General features: G+C 46.1%; 1 pseudogene; it reads right to left on the bottom strand.

Annotated features, from left to right (window-relative positions):
• Positions 1-5173: 5173 nt before the first annotated feature.
• Positions 5174-7705, bottom strand: LOC100589724 (annotated as a pseudogene).
• Positions 7706-12487: the final 4782 nt, after the last annotated feature.

The following is a 12487-nucleotide window of genomic DNA, read 5'->3' as shown; positions in this document are numbered from 1 at the left end:
AAACATACTTTGTATGAGTTCAATTTTTAAAAATTTGTAACAGTTTGTTTTTGTCTCTCTTGGGAATGTTGTATGTGCTCTTGAGAAGAATATGTACTCTGATATTCTTGGACAGAGTTCTGTAAATGTCAGTTGGGCCAGCTTTGTTGATTGTGTTGTTCAGGTCTTCTGCATCCTGATTTATTTTCTGTTTATTTGTTCTATCGATTACCAAGAAAAAACCTTTAGTCTCCATCTAGAATTTTTTCATGTGACTGTTTTCTCCTTCAATTCTATCAGTTTTTGTTCATGTTTATGTATTTTGAAGGCTTGTTGTTAAGTACATACATTTAAATTGTTATATCTTCTTGTTGAATTAACACTGATTACTATAATTTTTCCCTTTGTATCTGTTTGAAATCTATTCATATCAGTACAGAAACTGTAGTTTTCTTTTGGTTAGTGTGCGCATGACATATTTTTTCTATCCTTTTACTTGTAACATACATATTTATCTCTCTATATTTAAAGTGGGTTTCTTATAAACAGCACGTAGTTGAGCCTTGCTTTTTTGTCTAATCTAAACATCTTTGTCTTTTAATTGGTTTGTTTTGGCCGTTTCCTTTTAATGAAATTATTGATATGGTTGGGTTAAAATCTGTCATCTGACTCAATGTTTTCTATTTGTTTTGCCCTCTGTTTACTCCATTTTTCATTTCCATTTTGGTCTCAATTTTACTGTTTTGTTTTGTGATTATCCCTGTCAGTGCTCTACAAGTTTCTCAGAGCTGTTATTTCATTATTTTTGAAAAATTCTCATCCATTATCCCTTCAAACACTTCCTACGCCCTGTTCACTCTCTCTTCTTCTAGGATTCAAATTGCAAGTATTTCAGCCTGTTGGTGTTGTGCCACAGTATTCTGTTTCCATTCTTCATAGGCCATGTCTTTCAATGTGACTTGACTGACTTTTGTTGGGGTGATGGGGTGCATAGGCTGTGTGGGGTCTGCTAATGAGCCATCTAATGACACTTCATCTCTGTTACTGTTTTAAATTTCTATCTTTTCTTTTTCATTCTTTACTATATTTTCCATCTCTGTTTAAAATTCACCCTTTTCCTAGTGCTCTAAATATACTAACACTATTTTTAGAAATTCTTACCCAATAGTAGAACACCTGGGTCATATCTGGATCTAATTCTGTGCTTTGTTTCCTGTCATATTTTCTCGCTTTTCTCATCTCATACTTTTTGTTGAAAACCTGGACCATATGTGTGGGACACAGAAGCCAAGGCATGTGGTGTTTACGCCTTGGGACGGACAGGCCTCTTGTGAGGCCTCTGTGTGCGGCTTGGATGCGTCAGGGTCTTAGTTGAGATGGGTTTGTTTTCGGTTTTGTTTCTGTCGTTGTTGCTATGCGGCCCTCAGGCCTGAGGGACTTCAGTCTTGCTAGGGCTTCCTTGGGCTTAGTGTGGCAACTGGTTGCCGGAGGGCTTTCCCTCTGAGCCTGACCCTCAGGCCTGGATCTGTGCACTCCCTCCCCTCAGTGGTAGTCGGAGGTTGCTTTTGATCCAGTGCTGGGTGGCCTGGTGGCTATAGCTGGGCTGCCCACTCTGCTCTCCCTCCTCACTCAGCCTCAGGCTCAGGCAGGCCTGAGGCTCTTTCAGTAATCCTGCCCATGGCAACCGAACCCTTGGAGCTGCATGTGAGTCAGGTTCCTGCCTGTTTCCCAGCCACAGGGGATCTGTAAGGATCAGGACGCTGCTTGCTTTCCTGTCCTCCATGGTCTCTTTCCCCCCTTTTTTCCCCAGCTGCAATGGCTCTTCCCTGCGCCCTGAGGTCCTTGGGGTTAGCTTCACTTTGCAGTGGTTCTGGAGTCTTACCCCACTCATGAAAATCTCAGCATTCAACCAAATATTCAAGTGTTCTCCACTCTAGGTACCTGAGGTGCTCTCTTCTCTCTGTGCAGCTCACTCCTTTCTGGACCACCAATTCTGGCCTCCTCAGCCTCCCACATCTGATTTGTATCTCCAGAGTTCAGTGAGACACTGGGCTCTGTGGGAGCTGCCGTCTCTGCACTGAGTCTGGAAGGCTGCCTCTGGGTAGGGGGGATCTCAGGTCGCTGCCCTTGCTAGCTTCTCATAAGTGTTTCAGTTCAGCACACCACTCGCTCCATACATTTTGTTCAGTTTTCTAGCTGTTGATGGCAGGAGGGCATTACCACAGCAGTTAATCTTTCAAGAGTGGAGACAGAAGAAACAGATGCATGTTCTCTTTATATATAAAAGTAAATAGATGAAAAACAAAAATCTGCAAATCTAACCTTAGTCTGCCTTCCTGAAAACACATCCAGACTCCCCAGAGTCCAAGTCACTAGAGGAGCATGGGAGCCTCTGCACTGCCAGAAGCTCCTGTTCTAAGCTCTGGTGGTGCAGCCGCACCCCCACCCCTCATGCCAGGCGCGACTCATTCATGCCGTCCTAGTTCCTCGGACCCTGGGCCACCTTCTCTCTCCTTAGCCTTGCCAATTCCCTCTCACTCCTTGAGTCTCCTCCAAGAAGTCTTCCCTGACTCCTCCTGGGCCTGCAGCTTCTGGGTTGGTCAGGAACCCCTCTCCAGTCATCTGATACTATCCTCTGCATGTCCTTTCACTGCACTTGATACATTGTGAAACCTGTCTGATTATGTAGCTGCTCTCCTCACTAGGCCTTATTCTTTGAGTACAGATCTGTGGTTTGTTAATCTTTAGATCCAAAATGCCTAGTATGTATTAGTTAGGGCAATGCCACATAATGTAACAAATACCCCCAAATGCAGGAAGCTTAACACAATGAAACTTTATTTTTAACTCAATTCACAGATAGTTGAGTGTGTTCCTGGTCATCAGAAGAGTGGAGTCTTTTCCATGCCGTTCATCAGTCCAGGAACCCAGACTGACGTGGAATCCGCTATCTTCAGCTCCCGGTTTCCAGCGTCACCCAGGAAACCACACGAAGCCTTTAGGATGGAATGTGGAACCCCCTGCATGGAGGTTTTCATGGCACAGGCCTGGGAGAAGCATAGACCACTCTGCAGTAGTCCATTCCCAAGAACCGGTGCACATGTTGGAGGCGAGGTGAAAGGCAGCTGAGAAATGTGCAGGGCTCAGTGTCCCAGGGGCAACCACCTCCGCAGGACTGGCGTGGGAGGGGGAGTGCGTCGTGGCCTCCAACTGGGTTCCCTTCTCCACCACACGGCACAGAGTGGGCACTCAGAACATTGCTTAATGAATGAAGCCCATTTCATTTCAGTGTCATGACTCTGGGAGAGTTTCTTAAATATTTTCACATGCTGAAGCAACTGCAATTCTGGGGTCATTTGTGGAATACTATATTTATTGATGTAATTTTTCATTAAAATTATGTTATAATCATAAATATAAACAGTTTTTTAATTTTTAATTTTATTTTTTTCTAAAAAACTGATTTAAGTTTAATACATTAAAACCATGTAACACTTTTATATTGCATTTGCCATTTCTGAACAATACAAAGTAGAGGCAAATAGAGACATTGCATAATAATGTTGATTCCCCATTCCTTTCCTTAAGACCCAGCCCTCCCTCAAATATTCCCTCCCACCCATTACAGAACTCTATCCATAATAAAACACTTAAATACTTCACAAATAGTAAATTACGAAAAAATAGCAATAATTGTTTCTTTCCTTCTTGTAAAAAAGAACATGGCAACAAAGACAGGCAGCCAGAAACTGGCTGAGGGTGTCTAACATGGACAGTTATTTGGGGTATGGACTAACCTACTATCAAGGTAGGGTGGGATGGAGAAGGGATAGAACAGGAATTCAACAATCTGCCTGAGATATCAGGCCTCCTTCCTCCCCTAACAAGAGTGGAAGGATCAGATGGGAAACCACAACTCTTGTAGATGGGAGGAGAGGGCACACGCAGCCCCCATTTCCAACCTCCCTGCATGAAGTCAGGGAGTAGGACATGTGGCACAGCAATGACTTCACCGAGGCAAGAATCTGCTCTCTCCTCATGAGTTTAAGAAGATATCTGTGGCCGAGTGCGGTGGCTCACACCTGTAATCCCAGCACTTTGGGAGGCCGAGGTGGGCGGATCACGAGGTCAGGAGTTTGAGACCAGCCTGGCTAACATGGTGAAACCCTATCTCTACTAAAAACACAAAAAATTAGCTGGCCATGGTGGCAGGCACCTGTAATCCCAGCTACTTGGGAGGCTGAGGCAGGAGAATCGCTTGAACCCAGGAGGTGGAGGTTGCAGTGAGCCAAGATCACACCACTGCACTCCAGCCCAGGGGACAGTGTGAGACTCTGTTTCAAAAAGAAAAGAAAAGATTTGCTAGCCTGGTAGATATGGACTGCCTGTTAAACAGACAGAGGTGTCTCCACCTTAGCTCCACAAGCAGGAGAGCACTGTTGGAAAAGATGGGAAGAGCAAAGAAATCTCCTCTGGAGAATGATCTAAAATTCATTTGATAAGTCTTCATATTTACAAAAACAACCAGAATATATTTCAAATTGCAAAACAGTAATAATCATTACACGCTGGCAGTGAGTAGGATTCTGCCTAGGAAGAGCTATGATCTCCCAGCCCACGGCTGCCCCATGTTTTAACAAAAGGGGTAAAGATTACCCCATGTCCCACTCTCCCCATTCCTCCAGCCTTAAGAAATTCATCAAGAAAGAAGGAGTTTAAAGAGGAACTGTCCTGGCAGAGCAATCACCACACTTCTCTTCACAAACACCAGGTTCTTCTGAGGGAATCCTATGACTAGGCATCTCGTTGACACTTTTGGGATTTTGATCTGAAACTGGCTTGAAATTATGTGCTGTGCATATTTTTCCCTTATTCAGGATAAAAAGAAGAAGAAAGTTGGGAGGTGGTTAAACACCTTTATCCCCCCAAAACCTTTACAGAGATTACAGAGATCAGAGAGAAAGAACTGAGGTGGGTATAATGTGCCAGCTAGTCTGTCCTGAGGAAATTATGAGTACAGCTCCTGGTGAAAGATGAGGGGAAAGAAAACTGCCAAGTCCAGCCATCCCATTCCCAGCATGAAGAATGGGGGTCTGAAAAAGCTCAATTGTGAAAGCCAAGGTTAGCCCGTTGAAAATCCATCCACCCAATTCTGGAGTGGAGGGGTTGCTGCAGTCCTCAACTGTCTGAGGCACTAATGCCCATTCATGAGGAAGGGGAAAGAGACTAGGTTCTTCTTCAGGAAGAAGATGGAGAGCTCCCCTCGCTTCCTTTTTGATGGGCAAGTAGAAGAAAACTCAGTATTGCTGGGGCAAGGGCTGACATCTTGGGATCACAGAGATGGCAGAATCTTGTTTCAGGCCTTCTGAGTCTTTGTGCTCAATGGGTGAACTCTTACTCTGCAATGTCAAGCTTTTCCAAGGTTGTACTTGTGGTCAGCATTTGCAAAGTCTCTCCAACCACAGGTGAGAAACTGGGGTCAGGAATAGGTGAACCATCACTGATTTCCTTTAAAGGTGGAGTCTGAGGTAAAACATCAGGACAACCAAGGTGAACACCTGGCTCCACTTCCGCCTTTGTTGTGGTTTGTGCCTTGTGTTCCCCTGAGACCGATGGCTGGTAAGTAACGCAGGAGTTGTCACTGGAACCTGCTCGCCCAGAGAAAGATGAGCCAGACTGAAACTTTTTGGAAGGGGAAGGCTTCAAGGGGATCTTCTTCTTTTTTTGAGACAGGGTCTCACTCTTTTGCCCAGGCTGGAGTGCAGTGGCGCAATCTCGGCTCACTGCAACCTCTGCATCCCAGGCTCAAGCGATTCTCCTGCCTCAGCCTACCAACTAGCTGAGGTTACAGGCATGTGCCACTACTGCCTGGCTAATTTCTGTGTGTTTAGTAGAGATGGGGTTTCACCATGTTGGCCAAGCTGGTCTTGAACTCCTGACCTCAGGTGATCCATCCGCCTTGGCCTCCCAAATTCCTGGGATTACAGGTGTGAGCCACGGCACCTGGCCGGGATCTTCTTAAATGCTGTGTTGCACATGAAGCATTGGAACCATTCAGTGTAGAAGCCTGGGCGATGCACTGAGACAGTGTCCCCATCACATACCAGGGCTTTCCGAGAATGCTCCAGCTTCTTAAACCTGTAAGACTGTAGAATGTCAGTGATGCCAGCACAAAGCAGGATCCTCTCCCCTCTACTATTCTGGGCAGGGATGCCACCTGTATGGTCATCAGTCTCCATGGGGCTGCCCCGTCAAGCCTCTCCCTGGATGGATTCCATGGCTGTGGAATACAGAGCCCTTTGGGGGGCTGATCTTCGAGTGTGAACGGAGCATCGTGTTTGGCTGCTTAAGGGCTCTCGTGCATGATCTATGCTGTGGATTGACATCAAGAGGCTATAGTCCATTATCTCAAAGATCTGCAGCACCAAACAGTTACGCTGTAGGGTCTTACAGACAGCATTGTACATGTCAGCATCCAAAAAAAAAGACCATCGGGATGTCTTGTAAGAATAGGTTTTTAAACGCAAGTCCTTTTGGTTATCAAACTCAGACATTGAAATGAAAGTGCAGTTATGTCATTCTCCCCCTTTAGATTATGTATTCATCTCTTGAAACTTCACTATATGCCACAAGTAGATATATATTAAACTAATAATACCGCATTGGGCACTATATCTCTTACCGTAAACCATAATGATATATGTCTAATTAATAACTAATGTTACTTCTTTAAATAAATAAAAATTTCTGACAACTCTATCAGCCCACTCTTTGTCCCTTTGTTTTTGTCTTTACAACTCCTCTTGCAAATACTGCTAATCAAAGTGTAGATTCCAGGCAACTTGAGTCTTTGCTCCCAGGTTATAATCCTTAAACTTCACCCAAATAAACTGTCTACTTACAAAAAAAAAAGAATAGGTTTTTAAATGTGGGAAGAGGCTTCTCTTGCTCTTTCTGGGAAGCCTGCTTTTTGTAGGTTGAACCTTTGAAGTCATATTTGGTATGCATTTTGACCAGTCTTAGTAAGAGATTCTTCATCACCACAATCCGCATGTTCTTGCCGCCTGCCTGAACACAGCACAGTCCATAGAATTTAGGCAGCAAAGTCCAAGGGTTCTGGTTGAGGTCGATGTGGTATCCTGGAAGCACTTCTGCAGAAACTCCGCCTCTTTATGTTGGGCTGTTTTAATAGTGAATTCATCGTGGATGGACACATATAACAGGGAACCATCAGCTCCAGAGCTACTGAGTTCAATCAGTGGCTCACTGCAGAGGGGGTACAAGTCGTCATCAGGGCAGATACCAAATAGCTCCTGAAAGTAGCAGAAGGCAACAGGTGTATAGGTCTTGAAAGGAAAGTCACTGCAGTGATGAGCAGGGGTCAGGCTGCTCCCTCCACGGGGGAAGAAGATACTCTCCACCACGCAGAAATCTTGCATGAGGACATCACCCTCTGGCGTGGGACCCAGGCTCCCCACAGTGTGAGTAATGCCCAACTGGATAGCACATTTCAGGGTGATGAGGTCGTCTTTCTATAGGTTGTCTCTCCTGAGGAATCAACACCTCGATGGCCTATTTTCTTGATGGGCATGCCCGAGGCACAAGGCACCTCAGACGCCATGGGTCTCTTGATTCCAGATGCTGAGGAGGAGGTAGAGGAAGCAACCCCTGGATCAAAGGATGAAAAACTGACCGCGGAGGAGGCCCTGAGGAGGCCGACCGCCATCTTGGCAACCCCTCCCCTCAGCGGCCTGGCCTCTTTGAATCCGGCTTTTCCTCTGCTCTATTGAATCTTCCTTCCCCAAGTCCCTTCACAGAACCTGCATCTGGGCCACCTCCCCGCCGCCCCGCGCGCCCCCTCAGACGCATGGAGCCGGCTCTAGACCAGCTCAGGGCCGCCCCAGTCGCCTGCCCTGGGGAGAACTCCCGCCTCGCAGGCCTTTGGCGATTTTACCTGCTCTCCGCAGGAGGCACTTTACCCTTTCACAAAAGACTAAGCCCCAGCTGGCTGCCGGTCGGCGTCCGGACCAAGCCACACCTGGAAAAAACGGGGCATGAAAAGCCCCAGCGGAGCGAACGCCCCCGCTCCGTCCTCCGGCCACGGCCTGTTTATGGCCCAACCCGGCCGCTCCACTCTCCACACGGGTGGCCCAGAAAAATCAGACCACTGCAGTAATAGGTTTTATTATGAAATTACAATCATGAGCCTGGATATCCACTAAAAAGCAGTCAAATCAAACATAATTAATTTAATTAATTTAAATTAATGTTTATTCACTCATTCGCTGTCCATCTGCTCACACTTGCTCACACACTGGTAATAGCAAGCGCCAAAGGCTTAAGAAAAAATAGTGAGAGAAAAATAAAATTGAGATGCAATATGCAAATCACTTGCTCACTATGTGTTCCAAGGGAAGGACAATCACTGCTCGTCCTGGGCAGAGAGCCAATGTTCCCTAGGACTACAGCTGAAAAATCACTGGTTTTGCGGAAAGTTGGGTCCTAGGAATTGGGATACAGGACTGGACATTTTTAAACGGGAGAAAAATAGAAAGTACGCAGCACAGCCAGTGACATTTGAGGAGCACAGGCATGAGCGGAGGGTGCACCTGGAGACTCAGTGCTGGCCTAAGGTCCTGGCCAAGTGCACACAGATCCTCACCTCTATCTCTGCCTGAGCCTCTGTCCTGAGCCTCAGTCTTTAGTCAGTAACTGCTTGCTGGCCGTTTCCACCTGCATGTCCAGCCATGATTCAAACACTAAAGCTACTCCCGAAGCAGCGCACCCTCCAAATACCCCATTTCAGGAAACAGTGCTGGGACCTTCCATCCTGCTAGTCAGGCAATCATGAGCTTGGGCTGTTCCCATCCCTTCCCCTCTTGCCCAGAGTCAGACACCTCACCCTGACAACTCTTGTTAGTTAACAACTCTCTAGTCAGTCTCTTTCTTTCCCATTCTTTCAGTCATCAATGTAGTCCTTGTCCTCTGATCCTGCCACTCAACGTGTGTGACAGCATCTCCTGCTTGGGTTTTCCCTCTAATCAAGTCTATATGCTCCCATCATATTCTCAGAATGCACAGTAACAAATTGAAGATACTGAGATACCTGCTTCACTGCATATAATTCATTGTTTCCCAAAATTTTAAATCTATGGGTCCTCCCTTCTTTTTGGTGGACACTTATTACTAACTCAATGAACAAGTGTTTTACAGAACACCCTTTGGGGAATGTGTTCATAGCACAAAGTCCACACGCTTTTGTTTGACACTGAAGGCTTTCTGCAAACCTCCTGTATCTCCTGCTCCAGTGTTCTCTCTCATTATTCCCTTTTACTTACGTTCCTTGAATGTGCTACACACAGCCTCCATGTGTGTTTCTGTGTCCTCCATGACCGAGGAATATCGTCTCTGTGTTTCTGGGGTTACTTAATGCTCCGTCTTACCTCAAAGTCCTGGCCCTCTTCACTTCTTCCTTAACAGGACCCCTGACAGCTCAATCACCCAGGAAACGTCTTTCTGCTGATTCATGTGTCACTCGATTTCTGGGCCACTCATGGCACTTTGGGGAACTCCTATTGGTAGAGATCATTTTGTCTCCATCAGGGGCTAGTAGCTCTTCCTCACCAACTCAGCCTGACCTCTGCTCTTGCTGGGGACGCAGACATCTCAAAGATTCTATCATATCTTCCATCTGTCCCACTGTGCAATCTGCTCCTCCTCTATGGAGGCCTTTGGCAGGCCCACCATATTCTAGCTCAGCTCCCATCTGTACCCTGCCCAGGATATGGAATATTTCTGGTTTCTTTCATAGCATGCCACACAGGAGCCGTGGGAAACTTAAGACTAATGACTCTCTCTTTGCCCAATCACTATCTTTATTCTGTTAGAATAACACACATTGGCTGTAAAATGAAGGAGATTCCAAGAATTCTTTTTTTTTCTTTCTTTTCTTTAGAGACAAAGTCTCACTCTGCTGCCCAGGATGGAGTGTGATGGTACAATCATAGCTTACTGCAGCCTCAAATTCCTGGCTCAAGTGATCCTCCTGCCTCAGCCTTCTGAGTAGCTAGGACTACAGGCGTGCACTTTTTTTTTTTTGGTAGAGACAGGGTCTTGCTATGTTGCCCAGGTTGGTCTCTAACTCCTGGGCTCGAGTGATCCTCCCACCTCAGCCTCCCAAAGCACTGGAATTACAGGCCCGAGCTACTGCACCTGGCCCATTTCCAGAATTCTAAATGGGGATGGGGCACACATCCCTATGCATCTAGCATCATTCTCAGCCTGTCCAACAGCCTCCCTGGGCTCTGTCATTTCAGTCTGCACTGCAAACAGCAGTGGAAGCCAAGATACATTGCTCCAATGTCTCTCTTCTCCTCCTTCCCAGTCTCCAGGCCAAAGGGCTCTCTTTTCTTCCCCTGCTTGCAGGAGGCACTTTGTCTGCCTTTTCTCTTCAACGTGGATTTGCCCCCCTCTCCTCCATGATTTCAAGAAGACAGAAGGACAACTGGAGGACATGCTCTTCACAGAGGCAAAGGATTTTTTTTAAAGCTATTAGCTTAATATTTTCAAAATATTAATGTGTAACACATATGGCTGTGTTTTATAAATATAAAGCTTGTAAAAATAGAAGGGCTATAAATATTATTAGTAATTACTTGAAGAAATTGAAAGTGAAGAGAAAAATGTTAAAGACAGCCTTGACTTTTGCCCAAGTCAGCCACTTCTGTGCTCTGGGCCCAGCGAAGACAGCAGAGGATCCAAATCCATCCTCCAATCACTGCAAAGATCTTAGAAGGGTGGTGGCTGATGAGCAGGATTGGCAATCCAGTGAACCCTGTGAGTTCACTGTCAGCTGTGGAGAGGATGCTTCTCTCCATCGTAATTGTTGTTTATGAACTTCCCACCCCAGGTCTAGGGTCTGCCAGGGATTGGCTGCATGCTTCAGTTCTGAGAGGTCCACACTGAAGAGTCAGAATGAGCCTCTCTGTCCCTGGTTTATCACAAAAACCAAGTGTTTCTCCCTGATATGGGATCCTCCTCCTGAGCCTGACCCATCCTCAGCACCCCAACTCACTACAGAAGCCAGAAATTCTAATGCCCAAGCAAAACAGAGATTCGGGCCAAAATATGATCTAAAGTCAAGGCTCAAGTTTCTGAAGAAGTAGATTTGTTTTACTAAAATTAGCATCTTCCAAATTAGATCATAATCTGTAAAGCATTAGCTGTCACAGCCTGAGCCTGAATTTGGGTTGCTTGGTGAGAGGTAGTCAGCCCTTCTCAAAAACCGACTGAAGTTTTGTAGGGGTATGGGGCTTTGGGTGGGCAAATCCTGATGTCGACCTTCCTCTCATAAAAGAAGACTCAGAAAGGTCTCAAGCACAGTCTTAATCAGCCCCCAAGTGCAGCGGCCACCTGACAGATTAGTCATCCTTTAATTAATGACCTCAACGTGCACTGTGTTTGAGTGGGTGCCAGGCAGTGCCCTAGGAATGCCAAGCTGAGTAAGACAGGGCCTCTTCTCCGGAACGCTCACATCTGATCCTAAACAGAGACATACAATTCCAACAGTTAAGTGCTCTTATAGAGGGAAGCACGGGGCAATTTCCTGGACTCTGCTCCCACAGCTTTTATATAACACTGAAGACCAAAACCCATGTTGAACTCCGCCTCCACAGAAACAAACCATCTCATTGACTTTATCCATCTCAATCCAATACAAATCCAGGAGTACATGAAGTTCAGCTAACATGGAGCACTTTCTTTATTTGGTGTTTTATCTGAGTTGACATTCTTCTATTTTTGGAACACTTGGACACATTTTCGAAATTTTTGTTAGTCAAACAAATTATATTCAGGGATTGAATTCCAAGGCTGGTGACCCCCCCACTGCTGAGTCGACCTGAGGAATCATTAGAACTGCCCCTTTCTCCAGGGAACCCATGAAAACTTCCTCAGGGTCACAGATTCTCTTACCAGGGCCTCTAGCACAATTCTAAAAATTCAGCAGCCACCCTTGCCATTCAAAAGCCTGTATTACCTCAGAAATGGGCAGGTTGAGAAGCAACTTGCAGGCATGTCTCTGTCACAGTCCAGGATGAGGGACGGAGGTCCATTGCAAACCCTGGGCCTGCAATGCCCTTAGGTGGAGATTCTAGGCCTCCTTGGAGGGTGACCAGCATAGCCGCATTAACATGACACCTCGAAGCTGGAGGAGAGAAGGAGAAGGCTACTCCAACCATGATGAGCCCAGGTCTCTTTCAGTACTGGCTGGCATCAGATGGATTTGTTAGAGTGTCTTCCTCCGGGTTACCCATAGCTGATCAGGAGCAGGGAGCTCTGTGTTAACCTCTGTCCTCTCAAAACACCTGAGGAATTGACCTCCTTTCCTGTCTGCTCCCATAGTGACTAAATCAATTATAAAGAAATTAAGAGGGAGCCTAGGGGCCTCAAAGAAAGCGGCAAACAGCCCCTCACTCTGGGCCAGGCCTGCTCCGAATCTCCTGCAGGC

The sequence above is a fragment of the Nomascus leucogenys genome, chromosome 13 (assembly GCF_006542625.1).
Source record: "Nomascus leucogenys isolate Asia chromosome 13, Asia_NLE_v1, whole genome shotgun sequence".
Classification (NCBI taxonomy): Eukaryota; Metazoa; Chordata; class Mammalia; order Primates; family Hylobatidae; genus Nomascus; species Nomascus leucogenys.
Note: the sequence above shows the minus strand (reverse complement) of the source record. Positions and strands in the feature narration are given on the sequence as shown.